Source organism: Trachypithecus francoisi, unplaced genomic scaffold, assembly GCF_009764315.1.
Source record: "Trachypithecus francoisi isolate TF-2019V2 unplaced genomic scaffold, Tfra_2.0 Lachesis_group6, whole genome shotgun sequence".
Classification (NCBI taxonomy): domain Eukaryota; kingdom Metazoa; phylum Chordata; class Mammalia; order Primates; family Cercopithecidae; genus Trachypithecus; species Trachypithecus francoisi.
In genome coordinates, this window is record NW_022681471.1 from 108,610,488 (window position 1) to 108,628,227 (window position 17,740).

Here is a 17,740-nt window from a genome sequence, read left to right on the forward strand (position 1 = left end):
AAGGTGAGTAAATATATATATATTTTGTAACAGTCTTGCTCTGTCACCCAGGCCGGAGTGCAGTGGCACAATCATGGTCACTGCAGCCTCGACCTTCCTGGTTCAAGTGATCCTCCTGTCTCAGTCTCCTGAGTAGTTGGGACTGCAGGAATGTGCCACCACATCTGGATAAGCGTTTTTATTTTCTGTGGAGACGGTGTCTCTCCATGTCACCCAAACTGTTATTGAACTCCTGGGCTCAAGAGATCCTCCTGCCTCAGTGTCCCAAGTAGCTGGGACTACAGGTGCATGCCAGCATGTTCAGCTAATTTTTTTTTAATTTTATTTTTTGTAGAGATGAGGTCTCCCTCTGTTGCTCAGGCTGGTCTCTAATTCCAGGGATCCAGCGATCCTCCCACCTTGACCTCCCAAAGTGCTGGGGTTACAGGGATGTGCTACCTCACCCAGCCAACTCATTAATTTGAATAGTGGCTTTGGGTATGTTACTTTTTCATTTATCACATAAAAATCTCCATGAAAGCTTATGTCATTTCCAAAAATTTCAAAATTACATTATTGATGACATCATTATTTATGCTGTATTTACCTGGTCTATTATTGCGTTATTGAGAGATTTTACATAAAGCTATTCATTTTTTTGTATGCATGTGTGTGTCCTCTATTTCAACCTGTAACTTACTTCTTTCTCAACATTAATAAAAACTCTTCAGGGTAGTCTAAGCTACTCTCTTTACTTTCTCAACACAGACTCATCTGTGTTTCTACTATGTTCTGATTTTTCTCCACTATTTCACAGAAAATGTTGTTACTAAAGCTATCAAAAACCTAATTTTCAACAATTACATGGTTTCAATAGTTTCACTGGCTCAACAGTTATCTGGCTTGAGCACTCTATGGCATTTAATACTATTTACTCCCATTCTTCTTGAAATTTTATTAGTAGGCCTATTCCTGATTGTTCTGTGCCTCTATTCATTCTCTTCTTTCTTTATAAATGCTAGAATTTTCCTAGGATTTTGTCCTTGCTATCCATTTCCTCTTGAATGCTCTCATGTTACCAACTGATACTTGGACTGTAGTAGTGCTGCCCCACTGATGAGTAACACTGAGTGCAGGTGGTGTACAAATTATTTTTAAAAGGTTTAAAAAGTAGTAGATTTTTTAATGAGACTATAGGCCAGTGGTGAGAAATTCCCATTTACACAGCCCAGCCACCCTAAAAAACCTGAAGGCAAATCCTATTCCTAGTTTCTTTGTTATCCATAGCAATTGGACTAATAAAAGCCCTCAACAATGGCTAGGTGCAGTGGCTCACACCTGTAATCCCAGCACTTTGGGAGGCTGAGGCGGGTGGATCACCTGAGGTCAGGAGTTCGAGACTAGCCTCACCAACATGGGGAAACCTGTCTCTACTAAAAATACAAAATTAGCAGGGCATGGCGACGCATGCCAGTAATCCCAGCTACTCGGGAGGCTGAGGCAGGAGAATCGCTTGAACCCGGGAGGCAGAGGTTGTGGTAAGCCGAGATCATGTCATTGCACTCCAGCCTGGGCAGCAAGAGCAAAACTGCATCTCAAAAACAAACAAACAAAATAACATAAAATAAACCCTCAACAGCATTTCAGGGCTTCTGTTTCCCCACACCATTAGCTAACATGATAAGCTATGAAATGTTCTGATCTTCAGTAATCTAGTAGGAAAAAAAAAAAAAAAAAGAATGGTCTTTTAGAACAAAATTCTGTCATTCATGGTAACATGAATGAGCCTGGAGTACATTAAGTGAAATAGGTCAGGCACAGAAAGACAAATACCACTTGTATCTGTCTCACTCACATTTGGAAGCTAAAAAATACATCTCATAGAAGTAAAGAGTAGAATAGTGGTGACCAGAGGCAGGGAAGGGTAGGGAAGGGAGAGGGATAGCCAAAGGATGGTTAACAGATAAAAAAATACAGTGAGGAAGTGGGACAAGATGGCTTACTAGACACAGCTAGAAAGCACTGTTCCCACCAAGAGGGACCAAAATGTTAAGTAAAGCAACGTAATTTGAATATATCTTTGAAGAGAAAAATGCCAAGAGTGGATGGAAATGTGATGCAGGCACTGAGGCTGAAGAGAGAGGAATCTGGGAACTGTGTACAGGGTACCTGAACGTTACGGCTAGTGTTAGGCTCCAAATGGCTCCTGGGAAAGGGGTGAGTAAAGGAACTGTGGGACTGCCCACTCTCACTGTGAACCTCTGGGATCCTAGCTACAGGGGATTCCATGTCCCCCAAAGACATTTGAGCTGGCAGGGGAATCTACCCAGAGAGTAGGCAGAGATAAGGCTTCAGCCGGTGTAAAGCCAGGAGCCTTTCTGCGTGGAAGAGCACCAGCAGGGCATGTCCTTAGGTAGGTGCCCAACCCACAGGGCTCCCCATTTTCCTCTGAGAATCTCTAGACCCAACTGACTGCCAGGCCAGGAGAAAGGAGGGCTGGCTTTCCTGCAGGACTAGGATATGCCTACTTTGCAGGCTCTCCTACCCACAAGCCCTTCCCAGAGCCTCTGCCTGGGTACACCCCTTCCCCACACAGGAACATGTACATGGCACAGCCTATGCTGTCCAGTCTGGATGCTTTGCTCCACCTGAGTACGTTCTCAGCAGCCTGGGAGCACTTGAGATTTCCCAGTGCACCCAGAACCCAACCCTGAACGTCAAGAGGATGGAGCTGCGAGCCAGTCCTGGTGCCCCAGGGCTGTGGTACACAGTTCAGGAATGCTACGCTGAGATCTGTATGCAACACTCTAGTGGGGGAGGAGCGCACTCTCACAGCACTGAAAGGGGTGAAACACATGGGTTCATGGACGGGCATGGGAGCGAGGCATGCCTCCCTGTGCATGGCCAGTCTAGAAAGACAGTAGCCTATCTCCATGTTATAGCCTCTGCCCAAGGGAGACCCATGGCCCAGAACACCCAACAAAATCAATGTGAGCATGGTGGAAGTAATCAGAGGGGTTTCCTAAGACCCAGGAGCAGGCCTGGTGAGGAAGTTATCTCTTCTCCCCCCTACACCACAGAGCGTGACTGCAAATGCAAGGAAATACACAGGAGCTGCACAGCTGAGTAAGAGCCTATCTACTGACCATTATTCCCATGTACCATCTACAGAATTGCAGCCCAAACTACAGCACCAAAAATATTTTGCGAATATATCCCCCTGTGAAACAAACCAGAGGCAAGAATTGAGCCATAAATAAAGACACTATGCAGAGCCTTGACCCTCAGAAAACACTTAGAAACAAAGACAACCAACTATACCTAACTTACATCACAGACAGAAGAACACTAGTCCTCCCAGATGAGAAAGAATCAGTGCAATAACTGTGGCAACTTAAAAAGCCAGAATATCCTCTTACTTCCAAATGAGCCAACCAGCTCCCCAGCAATGCTTCTTAAACAGTCTGACATGACTAAAATGACAGACATAAAATTCAGAACCTGGCTGGCAAGGAAGCTCATTGAGATTCAGGAGACAGTTGAAACCCAATCCAAGGAATCCAATGAATCAAGTAAAATCATGCAAGAACTGAAAGATAAAATAACCGTTTTAAGAAAAAATCAAACTCAACTTCTAGAGCTGAAAAATTACTAGATGAATTTTATAATAAACTCAGAAGTATTACTATCAGAATAGACCAAACTGAGAAAAGAATCTCAGAGCTCAAATAATTGTTCTTTGAATCAACCCAATCAGACAAAAATAAAGAAAAAATAACAATTATAAAAATGAAAAAAAAACACCTCAAAGAAATAGGGGATTATGTGCAGTGGCCAAATCTATGACCCATATGGCATTCCTGAGAGAGAAGGAAAGAGAATAAGCAGCTTAAAAATATATTTGAGGATATCGTTCACAAAAATTTTCTTAATCTCACTAGAGAAGTTGACATGCAAATTCAGGAAATACAAGGAACTCCGGCTAGATACTACACAAGATGACCCCATCCCCAAGGCACATAGTCATCAGATTCACAAAGGTCAATGCCTCATAAGAGGTCCTTAAGGGACTGCTAGACATGAAATTGAAAGAACAACACTTGCTACCACAAAAAACACACTTAAGTACATAGCCCACAGACACTAAAAAGCAACTATGCAATCAGGTCTACATAACAACCAGCTAACAACACGATGACAGGATCAAAATCTCATCTATCAATACTAACCCCAAATGTAAATAGGCTAAATGTCCCACTTAAAAGACATGGAGTGGCAAGCTGGATACAAATAAAAGACTCAATGATCTTCCGTTTTCAGGAGACCCATCTTTACTATAATGACACCCACAGACTCAAAGTAAAGGGATTGAGAAAGAGCTACCATGCAAACAGAAAACAAAAGAGAGTGGGAGTCATCATTCTTATATTAGATAAAACAGATTTTAAACCAATAACAATAAAGAAGAACAAAGAAGGGCATTACATAATGATAACAGTTACACTCCAACAAGAAGCCGTAACTATCCTTAATATACATGCACCCAACATTGGAGCACCCAGATTCATAAAATATGTTCTTTTTGACCTACAAAAAGACTGAGATAACTACACAATAATAATGGGAGATGTCAATACCCACTGACAGCAGGAGATGTCAATACCCACTGACACTGATAAACAGATCATCAAGGCTCATACTTCACACTCAACCAATTGAACCTAATAGACATCTACAGAACACTCCATCCAACAACCATAGACTATACATTCTTCCCATCTATACATGAAGCATATTCTAAGACAAACCACATGCTTAGTCATAAAGCAAGTCTCAGTAAATTCAAAACCATCAACATCATGTCAAGCACACTCTCAGACCACAGTACAATAAAAATAGAAATCAGTATGAAGAAGGTCTCTCAAAACTACACAAATAAGCAGGGCACAGTGGCTGACACCTATAATCCTAGCACTTTCGGAGGCCAAAGTGGGTGGAATGGTTGAGCCCAGGAGTTCAAGAACAGCCTGGGTGACATGGTGAAACCTCATCTCTACAAAAAAATGCAAAAAAATTAGCCAGGAATGGTGGTGTGCACCTGTAGTTCCAGCTATTTGGGTGGCTGGTGTGTGAGGTTCATCCGAGCCTGGGGAGACCGAGGCTGCAGTGAGCCATGATCATGCCACTGCACTCCAGCCTGATCAACGGAGTGAGACACTTTCTAAAAAAAAAAACTATACAAATACACAAAAATTAACAACCTACCCCTGAATAATTCCTAGGTGAACACTGAAATGAAGGCAGAAACCAAAATATATTTTGAAATTAATGAAAATCGGGATATATCTTATCAAAATCTCCAGAATGCAGCTAAAGCGGTGTTAAGAGGAAAGTTTATAGTGATAAACACCTTCAAGAAGTTAGAAAGATCTCAAATTAACAATCTAACTTTGTACCTAAATGAACTAGGAAATAAAAGAACAAACCAACCCTAAAAGTAGCAGAAGAAAATAAATAACCAAAACTAGAGAAAACTGTATGAAACTAAGATGCAAAAATACATTCAATAGATCAATAAAACTGAGTTACTTTTTCGAAAGAATAAACAAGATCGATAGACCCACTAGTTTAATTAACAAAGAAAAAAACAGAAGACCCAAATAAGTACAATCAGAAATGACAAAGATGACATTACAACTAACTCCACAGAAATATAAAAGATCCTCAGAGACTACTATGAATGACTCTATGCAAACAAATTAGAAAATCTAGAGGAAATGGATACATTCCTGAAAACACACTATCTCCCAAGACTGAATCAAGAAGAGATTAAAATTCTGAATAGACAAATATCAACTTCTGAAATTGAATCAGAAAACAAACAAACAACAAAAAACAGCGACCAACCAGAAAAAGTCCTGGATCAGATGGATTCATAGTCAAATTTTACCAGATATAGAAAGAAGAACTGGTACCAATCTTACTAGAACTATTTCAAAAAGTCAAGGAGGAAAGTCTCCTCCCTAACTCATTCTATGAAGGTAGCATCAGTCTGCTACCAAAATGAGGCAGAGACATGACAAAAAAAGAAAACTTCAGGCCTATATCACTGATGAAAATAGATGCAAAAATTCTCAGCAAAATACTACCAAACTGTATCCAGCAGCACATTAAAAAGTTATCTCAGTCAGTCATTGTGGCTCAAACCTTTAATCACAGGACTTTGGGAGGCTGAGGAGGGAGCACTACCCGAGGCCAGGAGTTTGAGACCAGCCTGGGCAGCAAAGAGACCTTGTCAAAACAAAAAAATTAAAAATAAAAAAAGAGACCTCGTCACAACAAAACATTAAAAACTTTTGTAAAAAATGAAAAATTTAAAAGTTAACTCACCATAATCAAGTTTGCTTTGTTCCTGGGATGCAAGGTGTTTCAAAATACAAAAATCAATAAATGCAATTCACCACATAAAGATAATTAAAAACAAAAACCATATGATCACCTCACTGAACTGGAAAAAGGTTTTGATAAATCCAAAATCTATTCATGATTAAAACAACAACAACAATAAAGAACTAGGCATTGAAGGAACATACCTCAAAGTAATGAGAGCCATTTATGACAAACCTATAGCCAACATCACACTGAATGGGCAAAAGATGGTACCATTCCCCATGAAAACTGTAACAAGACAAGGATACCCATTCTGACCACTCCTATTCAATATAGTACCAGAGTAAACAGGCAAGAGAAAGAAGCAAAAGGCATCCAAACAGGAAAATAAGAATTCAAACTCTCTCTCTTTTCTAATGATATAATTCTATACCTAGAAAATCCAAAAGACTCAGCCAAAAGGCTCCTGGAACTGATAAACAACTTCAGTAAAGTTTCAGGATACAAAATCAATGAACAAAACTCAGTAGCATTTCTATACATCAATAACATCCAAGATGGGAATCAGATAAACAACATAATCCCATTTACAGTAGTAACAAAAAAATACCTAGGAATATATTTAACCAAAGTGGTGAATGATCTCTATAAGAAGAACTAAAAAACACTGCTGAAAGAACTAAGAGATGACACAAATAAATGCAAAACATTCCATGCTAATGAACTGGAAGAATCAATATTGTTAAAGTAGCCATATTGCCCAAAGCAATTCACATACTCAATGCTATTTCTATCAAACTACAAGTGTCATTTTTCACAGAATTAGAAAAACTATTCTAAAATCCATGTGGAGCCAAAACAGAGACTGAATAGCTAAAGCAATCTTAAGTAAAAAGAACAAAGACAGAGTCATCACACTACCTGACTTTGAAATATACTCTAAGGCTACAGTAACCAAAACAGCATGTATCAGTACAAAAAAATACACATAGACCAATGGAATAGGACAGAAAACTCAGAAATAAAATATAGTATTCCATGGTGCATATGTACCCATTTTTCTTTATGCAATCCACCATTGATGGACACCTAAGTTCATTCTATGTCTCTACTATTGTGAATAGCATGATGATGAACATATAAGTGCCTGTGTATTTTTGGTAGAATGATTTATTTTCCTTTGGGTGTATACCAAATAATGGGATTGCTGGATTGAATGGTAGCTCTGTTTTATGTTCTTTGAGAAATCTGTAAGTTGTTTGAGAAATCTATAAAAATACTATATTTTATTTCTGAGTTTTCTGTTCTCTTCCATTGGTCTATGTGTGCTGCACACCTACAATAATCTGATCTTTGATGGGGCTAACAAAAGCAATGGGGAAAGGACTTCCTATTCAATAAATGGTGTTGGGATAACTGGCTAGTCATATGCAGAATAATGAAACTGGACCCTTACCTTTCACCATATGGAAAAATTAAACCTAGAAGGATTAAATATTTAAATGTAAGACCTTAAACTATGAAAATTCTAGAAGAAAACCTAGGAAACAGCCTTCTCAACATGGGCATTGGCAAATAATTTTTGGCAAAGTCTTGAAAAGCAATTACAACAAACCAAAAATTGACAAGTGGGACCTAATTAAAGAGCTTCTGCACAGCAACATAAACTATCAACAAAGTAAACAGACAACCTAGAGAATGAGAAAATATTTACAACTATGCATTTGATGAAAGTCTAATATTCAGAATCTATAAGAAATTTAAATCAATAAGCAAAAAACAAATAACTCAATTAAACATGGGCAAAGGATATGAACAGACACTTCTCAAAGGAAGACATACAAACAACCAACAAACATGAACAAATGCCCATCAGGACTAATTACTGGAGAAATGCAAATCAAAGCCACAGTGAAATACCACCTCACTCCGGTCAGAATGGCTGTTATTAAAATGTCAAAAAATAACATGTTGATGAGGCTCTGGAGAAAAGAGAAGTCTTACGCACTTTTGGTGGGAATGTAAATTAGTTTAGCTGCTGTGGAAAGCAGCTTGGAGATTTCTCAAAGAACATAAAACAGAGCTACCATTCAATCCAGCAATCTCATTATTTGGTATACACCCAAAGGAAAACAAATCATTCTACCAAAAAGAGACATGCACTTATATGTTCATCACCATGCTCTTCACAATAGTAAAGATGTGGAATCAACCTAGGTGCCCATCAGTGGTGGATTGGATAAAGAAAATGGGTACATATGCACCATGGAATATTATGCAGCCATTAAAAAGAATGAAATCATGTCTTTTGTAGCAACATGGATGCAGCTAGAGGCCAATATCCTAAGTGAACTAATCAAGAAACAGAAAATCAAATACCAAATGTTCTCATTTATATAAGTGGGAGCTAAATATTGAGCACACATGGACATAAACATGGGAACAACAGACATTGTGGATTAATCGAGGGAAAAGGAAGGAGAGGGTGTGCTTTGAAAAACTACCTATTGGGTACTATGCTCACTTACTTGGGTGATGGGATCCATACCTCAAATCTTAGCATCACACAATATACCCACGTAATAAATATGCACATGTACCCCCTGTATCTAAGTTTAGTTTTTTAAAAAGTACATTTACGGACAGGCACAGTGGCTCATGCTTGCAATCCCAGCACTTTGGGAGGCTGAGGCGGGTGGATCGCCTGAAATCAGGAGTTTGAGACCAGCCTGGCCATTGTGGTGAAACCCAGTCTCTACTAAAGATACAAAAATTAGCTGGGCATAGTGTCAGGCGCCTGTAATTCCAGCTACTTGGGAGGCTGAGACAGGAGAATCGCTTGAACCTGGGAGGTGGAGTTTGCAGTGAGCCAAGATTGCGCCGCTGCACTCTAGCCTGGGCGATAGAGTAAGACTGTCTCAAAAAAAAAAGTACATTTAGATATGAGAAATGAGTTCTAGTGATCTATTGTACTATAGAGTGAGTATAACTAAAAATAATTTATTGTATATTTCCAAATAGCTAGAAGAGCAGATTTTGAATGTTGCCAACACAGGAAATGATAAATGTTTGAGGTGATAGATATGCTAATTACCATGATTTGATCATTGCACATTGTATACATGTCTTGAAATATCACACTATACCCGATAAATACGTGAAATTAATATGTGTCAAATAAAAATAATAATACAAGGAAAAAGAGAAAAAGAAAATACAAAAATATAGCCTTTTATTTTAGTCTTAACTTGCAATGTATTATTGTGAGGTTGAGCATCTTTTCATATATGTAAATACTATTTACGGCCGGGCGCGGTGGCTCAAGCCTGTAATCCCAGCACTTGGGAGGCCGAGATGGGCGGATCACGAGGTCAGGAGATCCATCCTGGCTAACACGGTGAAACCCCGTCTCTACTAAAAAATACAAAAAACTAGCGGGCGAGGTGGCGGGCGCCTGTAGTCCCAGCTACTCGGGAGGCTGAGGCAGGAGAATGGCGTAAACCGGGAGGCGGAGCTTGCAGTGAGCTGAGATCCGGCCACTGCACTCCAGCCCGGGCGACAGAGCGAGACTCCGTCTCAAAAAAAAAAAAAAAAAAAAAAAATATATATATATATATATATATATATTATTATATGTTTTATGATTTTTATTTTGACCTAATTTTCCTCCTGAGGTATTTTTCTTATTCTTATTAATTTGTAGGAGGTGACTGAGGCCAATCCTGGATTGGGAAATAATGAGATAATATTGAAACCAGGTAGATTAGAGCACTGGTTGTGGGCAAGCAGAAGAAAGGAGCATAAAAAGAATTTAGCATCAGAAGTAAACATCTCCTTTTAGGAATAGAGAAGCACTTTTGAGAAGAAATCTATCCTTTGAAGACTTATGGCTAAGGGAAAAAAAGAACAGACTAAAGTTGAAGGATCCTAATGACACAAGAGTATCAAGAATCAGGAAAGACAAGGCTTGTGGAAAAGTGTACTATTTATTTAAAATACCACCACCACCACCAATAACAACAGTAACAATAAAAAAAAAACTTCATGTCCTAATGGCAACAAAAGAAGCTGGTCTTGAACTATGAAAGTAAGTAAGCTATGTCATCTCCCTATCCTACCACTTGAAAAACCTATCTTCTATTGCTGTTCTGAGGAAAACAAAAAAAAAAACCAATAGCGGAGTATTAATTAAGCAGATAAAACCAGTGCAAAAAGCAATACACAGATAAACATCCACACACAACACAAAACGGAAAGATTGTAATTTGACACTCTAAAAGGAAATTTACGAAAAAATTTTTTCTGGTTCTTATTCACTCATAACTTTTAATGTTTTGTTTTTAAATAGATGTTATACTTAAATAAGCCATTGCAAAGTTGGAAAGACACCATGAATCAGAAATTTTTAAAACTCTACATAAAAAAGGACAAACAACAACCTGTACAACATGGCCTAGCCAAACTCAGGAGAGACAGGGAATAAATAAGGACCACGTGACAAGGAGTCTGAGGTAGGGAGAATTTCTCAAATGATCAGCCTATAAAAAGCAACAGGTGAATACAGGCTCAATGAAATAATGCTGCAAGAGATATTTTACATCTTCTCTGTATTAGGGTCTGGAGCTGTCTCATTGTCCACTTTCTCCTGAGGTAAGTGATATGATTTCGCTGTGTTCCCGCCCAAATCTTGAATTGTAATAATCCCCTTGAATTATAATAATCTGCACGTGTCAAGGGTGGGGCCAGGTGGAGATACTTGAATCATGGGGTCAGTTTCCCCCACATTGCCTGGTCTCCTCCAACTCCTCAAAAACAATCCCAGTCTCCCAGGTAATGGCAAACTCTACCGTCCAGATAGGCATCAATGTAGTGGGCCCAGTCTGCGGAGCCTGGGCTTTGGGGAGAGGTTCAAACCTCATGCTGGGCTGTACTGCTAGTAACTCATTTCCTTTGAGAATCAAAGGGAGTGGCCCCCCGGTCCTCAGGAGGTATGCTACCAAATGCACGACCCAGTCCAATAGAATGCAGGCACCTTTTCAAGCAGGTGTGTTTAGCATTTTTTTAAAAAGTACCTCAGGTCTCAGCCCTTAACTCTACTCCAGCTTCCACTTGGTTTTTGAACATCCAGCAGCACCTGCCGCCGTTTCTGCCACTCTATCAGGTGATTCTGCAACAATGCTTTCAGCAACACACAACTTCTTGTGCTCCACAGCCAAGGCCACAGGGTTCTGCAGGTTCAAGCAGTCAAGAACAGGCCTGAAGGACTCAGAAAGTTGTTCTCATTAATCTCACTGGAGTCAGAAGTTGTGTGTAGCTTCAGGCAGCTATGATATCTCAGTTTGGTTTTGCCTAGAAAATATTTGAAAAAGCCTCCCTCAGCAGAGGTCCCAACTGTCTTCTGCTTTTCAATAGCAGCAGTAGCAGCAGTAACAGAAGATAGAACAGTTGAGATTCTTGCAGCAGCCAGTGGCTGCAGCAACACTAGCAACACAAACAGCTCAGCTACCTCCAAGGAGTGGTCGTATAGCAAGACAGTCAAAAGGCAAAATGAAGAGAGGAATATCAACCACTCTAAAATCCTGAGTCTTACTTTACGTTTTCTCTCTTTCAGCACACACACACAGAGGCCGAGTATGATGGCTCACACATGTCATTCCAGCATTTTGGGAGTCCAATGTGGGAGGATCACTTGAGTCCAGGAGTTCAAAACCAGCCTGGAAAACCTAGGGAGACACTGTCTCTACAAAAAAAAAAAAAAAAAAAGAAAAGAAAAAAAAGGAAAACAAACAAACAAGCAAAAACCCAAAACAAAACATCTTAGCTGAGCATGGTGGCAGATACCTGTGGTCCCAGCTACTCAACAGCCTTAGGTGGGAAGATTGCTTGAGCCTGAGAGGTGGAGGCTGCAGGGAGCCATGGTTGCGCCACTGCACTCCAGTCTGGTGGGCAAAGCAGGACCTTGTCTCAAAAAAGCAAAACAAAACCAAACAAAACAAAACAGAAACACACACACACACAAGCATTAGATCAAAGCGTTTCTGAGTTTTTCCTTCATGTTTTGAATTGTGTCAGTATTTTACCTTGCCAGGAATGCAAACATATAAAATATATATAAAAAAAGCACCGTCTTTGCATATAACCTAAACACATCCTCCAGTGTACTTTAAATCATCTCTAGATTACTTACAATACCTAACACAATATAAATCCTATGTAAATAGTTGTTACACTGTATTGTTTCATGAAGTATAACAAGAAAAAAGACTGTACATGTTCAGTGCAAACAATCATCCTTTTTATTAATATTTTCCATATGTAGTTGGTTGAATCTGCAATGGCAGAACCCACAGATATGGAGTGCCAACTGCATTATATATACACACATATATGTAGTAAATACGAATATATAAATAATACATATCAATAGGATAAAATATAGATGTATACATTTGTATAAAGATATATATTTACATTTTTAGTACTCTATTAGTAAATGGTGCTGGGCATAGTGGTTCATGCCTGTAATCCCAGCACTTTGGGTGGCCAAGGTGGGCGGATCACCCGAAGTCAGGAGTTCGAGACCAGCCTGGCCAATAAGGTGAAACCCTGTCTACTAAAAATACAAAAATTTGCCTGGCGTGATGGTGGGCGCCTGTAGTCCCAGCTACTTGGGAGGCTGGGGCAGGAGAATTGCTTGAACCCGGGAGGCAGAGGTTGCAGTGAGCCAAGATTTCACCACTGCACTCCAGCATGGGTGACAGCGAAACTTCATCTCAAAAAAATAAATAAATAAATAAATAAAAATAAATAAATATAAATAAATAGAAGCTCTTTTGCTCTACCTAGAAGCTCTATATGGTGATTCTCTCTGTGTCTGACAAAACCAGAGGCATTAGATACTTTGTTTTTCATTCCTCAGTAATTGTGGGATGATTTGGATATATGACTCTTAATATTATTTGCCAGACAATATTCTTCAAATGCATTATTCATGTGGTGCTTATTATTTTGCAAACACTTCATAATATACGAAGGCACCTGCTGTCTGCCATTCATCTTGCTCCTCTGTTCTTGTCTCAATTATTTTGTCCTCATCAGACAAGATTATAATCAAGAGAGAGAAAAGGTAAAAGTTTCTTGGCTTATAGTGGACAAAGAATGAAAAATGACAAGTTTAGATGAACTGACTAAACAAACAAGTTACAACAGGGAATTACAGAGGAAGAATAAATAATTATGATATGAAATAACTTTGATTATATTTGCTAATTACACATGATTTCCACAGCTCCTAAACAACATATGTTGATAACAGAGTGAGTTAATAAACTATATCACTAGATCAAGCTCTTTTCCCCCTAAAAAAAATTGAATAAATTCATACATGTGTATATATGCTTTAAAAATATTTTATATGTAAGTATAAAGATATATATTACTCAAAAATGTTATCTTCTTGAATTTCTGGAATCGAAGGTGACTTTAAAAAATGACCTATCAAAAATATCAGAAAAAATGTGCTTGTTAAATAGTTATTTTTGTTGAGAATTTTGTTTTTATCATAATGATATTTGCTATTTGAATCATGCCTGTGGATGACTGGTAATCATCTTCTCTGTAGCATTTGCAAATTTCATTGATCAATTCCTTGAGACTGTCAGAACCTTTAATGATTGGTGCTAGAATAATTGACAAAATAATTACCAAGTAATTTTTAAAAACACAAAATCTATCAGCATGGGATTATCCCAAACCACTTCTACTCTGACTCATGGACATAGAAGGGGTCCTTAGAAAAATTCTCAGACTTCCTTCTTAATAGTTGATCAACTCTCAACCTAAGGTAAGAATATTATGAAGTTGGAAGCAGAATGCATCCTGACACTAGCAAAGGGATTTATGATAAAGTATTTCATCTGTGTCATTTCTAGCTATGACACAATCCTTTGATTGATTAATTAATATCCTTCCTTGCATTTCCTTTTTTTTCTTTTATTTTTTTTTTTGAGACAGAGTCTTACTCTGTCACCCAGGCTGGAGTGTGGAGTGCAGTGGCTCAGTCTGGGCTCACTGCAACCTCCACCTCTCGGGTTTAAGCGATTCTCCTGCCTCAGCCCCCGAGTAGCTGGGATTCTAGGTGTGTATCACCACACCCAGATAATTTTTGTATTTTTAGTAGAGATGACCTTGTTGGTCAGGCTGGTCTTGAACTCCTGACCTCGAGTGATCCACCCACCTCGGCCTCCAAAAGTGCTGGGATTACAAGGCATGAGACACTGCACCGAGCCATTTCTTTCTTTTTTAAAAAAGTATTTTTCCTGTTAGTTTCTTCCTTTATTTAATTAATTTATTTATTTGTTTTTTGAGACAGGGTCTTACTTGGTCACCCAGACTGGAGTGCAGTGGCACGATCTTTGCTCACTGCAGACTTGACCTCCCGGGCTCAAGCGATCCTCCTACTTCAACCCCCAAATAGCACGTACCACCATGCCCAGCTAAATTTTTTGTGTTGTTAGTAGAGACGGGGTTTCACCAAGTTGGCCAGGCTGGTCTCAAACACCTGGCCTCAAGCAATCCACCCTCCTTGGCTTCCCAAAGGATTACAGGCATGAGCCAATGTGCCTAGCCTCTTCCTTTCACTTCTATAATATGTGAAATCAAGTTGAAATTAATTTATTTGCCTATAGGAAATCTTTCTTGATCCGGATTTGGCCTATCTCTCCTCCCTGTCTCCTGCCACTTCCATATTCACAAATCTATGGCTGTGACCATTTGTAACTATTGGCGCTATCTATGTGTCATGCTCTCCCCCACTTCTGTGTGTTGATGAAGACCCTCACCCAAGAACTCCTTTCACCTTCTCTGCCTGAGTACCACCCATACAAGTCTATTTTTCCTAGCATCCTTTATTACATCACATCTCAAACAATTTTATAGGGTTATTTTTGAGAATTAAATGGTAAACATAAAGAAAATTAAGAATTGAAGGCTTTCTCAGGCCTTTTTATTTTCTTCAACATAGATTGTATAATTTTGCGTGCATTTATATGAAATTAGTACTTTTTACCTGACTGATGAAAATTCTATCTAAAGTTTAGACAGAATTTAAATATGTATACATATATAAAAGTCTATACAGTCATCCCTGTTATCTGTGGGGAATTAGTTCTAGGACCTCCTGTGGACACTGAAATCCACAGATGTTCCAGTCCCTGATATAAAATGGCATAGTATTTGCATATAACTTATGCACATCCTCCTGTATACTTTAAGTAATTTCTAGATTACTTACAATACCTAATCTAATGTATGCACTTACAATACCTAATCCAACTGTGTAAATAGTTGTTATGCTGTTTTGTTTAGGGAACAAAGACAAGAAAAATATCTATACGTGTTCAGTACATATACAATTTTTTTCCAAATATTTTCTTTCTTTCTTTCTTTTTTTTTTTTTGAGATGGAGTCTTGCTCTATAGCCCAGGATGGAGTACAGTGGCACAATCTTGGCTCACTGCAACATCCACCTCCTGGTTCAAGCAATTCTCCTGCCTCACCCTCCTCCCGAATAGCTGGGATTACAGGTGCCCACCATCATGCCCGGCTAATTTTTTTTTTTTTTTTTTTTTTGTATTTTAGTAGAGACAGGGTTTCACCATGTTGGACAGGCTGGTCTCGAAATCCTGGCCTCAAGTGATCTGCTCACCTCGGCCTTCCAAAGTGCTGGGATTACAGGCGTGAGCCACCATGCCTGGTCCCAAATATTTTCAATCTGTTCTTGATTGAATCCATGGATGCAAAACTCGTAAAGGCAGAGGGCCAACTGTACTTTTTGTTTTTATCAATGGTTGAATAGAATTTCTTTTTATTCAGAAGATAAAATAATACTTATGTGTCTAAGAAACAAGAAAATTGAATGTAACTTTTTTGTTTTCTTGGCTTTTAACTAAAAATATATTTCTAAAGTCATGATTTAGGAGCAGGTCATTAAGATAAACAATATCAGAAAAATTTTCTTCTGCAAATATGCAAAGCCAAACTGAGAAACAAGAGGAAGACAAATCACTATGACATTTCTTTTTATTTCAAATCACTCCTGATATGGCTTGGATATTTGTCCCCACTCAAATCTCATGTCATCTTATAATCCCCAATGTTGGAGGTGGGGCCTGGTGAGAGGTGATTGGATCATGGGGTTAGTCCGTCATGAATGGTTAGCACCATCCCCTTGGTGCTGTTCTAGTGACAGAGTTCTCACAAGATCTGGTCGTTTAAAAGTGTGTGGCACTCCCCTGCTCACTTCTGCTCTGCCTATGAGACTTGCCTGCTTTCCCTTCACCTTCTGCCATGATTATAAGTTTCCCGAGGCCTCCCAAAATGCAGAAGCTACTATGCGCTTCCTGTCCAGCCGGCAGAATCATGAGCCAATTAAACCCCTTTTCTTTATAAGTGACTCGGTCTCAGGCATTTCTTTATAGCAATGTGAGAACGGATTAATACAATTCCATTTCTTCTGCATTTGTATTTTTTCTAAATTTTGAATTCTGGGCATATACTAATCTATGCAAATAAAAAGAATTCTCCTTTATTTATTACTATTTGAGGTGATAATAGTATGATGGCTTCTCATCAGATTGAGGTGCTATGTTTGGGATGATAGTACTTAAAAATAGATATGACAGGGGATATGAGAAGTTGTTCAATGGGTACAGAATTTTTAAAACTCAAGATAAAGTTCTAAAGATCTGTTGCAAAGTAATGTGAATGTACTTAACACTACTGAAACTCTATACATAAAAAGTTAAGATGGTAAATTTTATGTTACTTTTTTTTTGTACTATGATTAAAAGCTAAAGACAACAACAATGCAATAGATGTGGCATACAAAATACTTCATTTTCAGGGACCTTAGGGGAATCTCAGTCACCTGTTTACTCACAGCATGGTGGTTAAGAACACATCCTCTGGAACCAAACTGTCTAATTTGAAAACCTGGCTCTTCCATATACTGTTGGTATGCCACTTAACCTTCCCATGCCTCAGTTTTCTCGTCTGCAAAATGAAGATATTTCATAGAACTTTTTCCACACAGTTGTTATAAGGATTAAGAAGATAATGTTTGTAAGATGCTTAGACATTCCATAAAATAAACTTCCCAATATAAATGCAATGGAGGGGTTAATTTATACAAATTTAAAGGCTATGTTTTAGATGATCTAATACGATATAGTCTATCTGGCAAACATGAAATCACTCCATTGAGCAATAGGGAATACCTGGAAGTGATGCAAATTCTCTAATGCAAATGAAAGAGGTCTGCATTATCATTGGGTAATGATGAGTCATCAGTTTTCTGATGCTGTGGTCACAG

At 38.7% G+C, this 17,740-nt stretch overlaps 1 protein-coding gene across 1 annotated transcript in view; it reads right to left on the minus strand.

Annotated features, from left to right (window-relative positions):
* IL1RAPL1 (interleukin 1 receptor accessory protein like 1) overlaps positions 1-17,740 on the minus strand; it is a 708,593-nt gene that overhangs the window by 612,660 nt on the left and 78,193 nt on the right.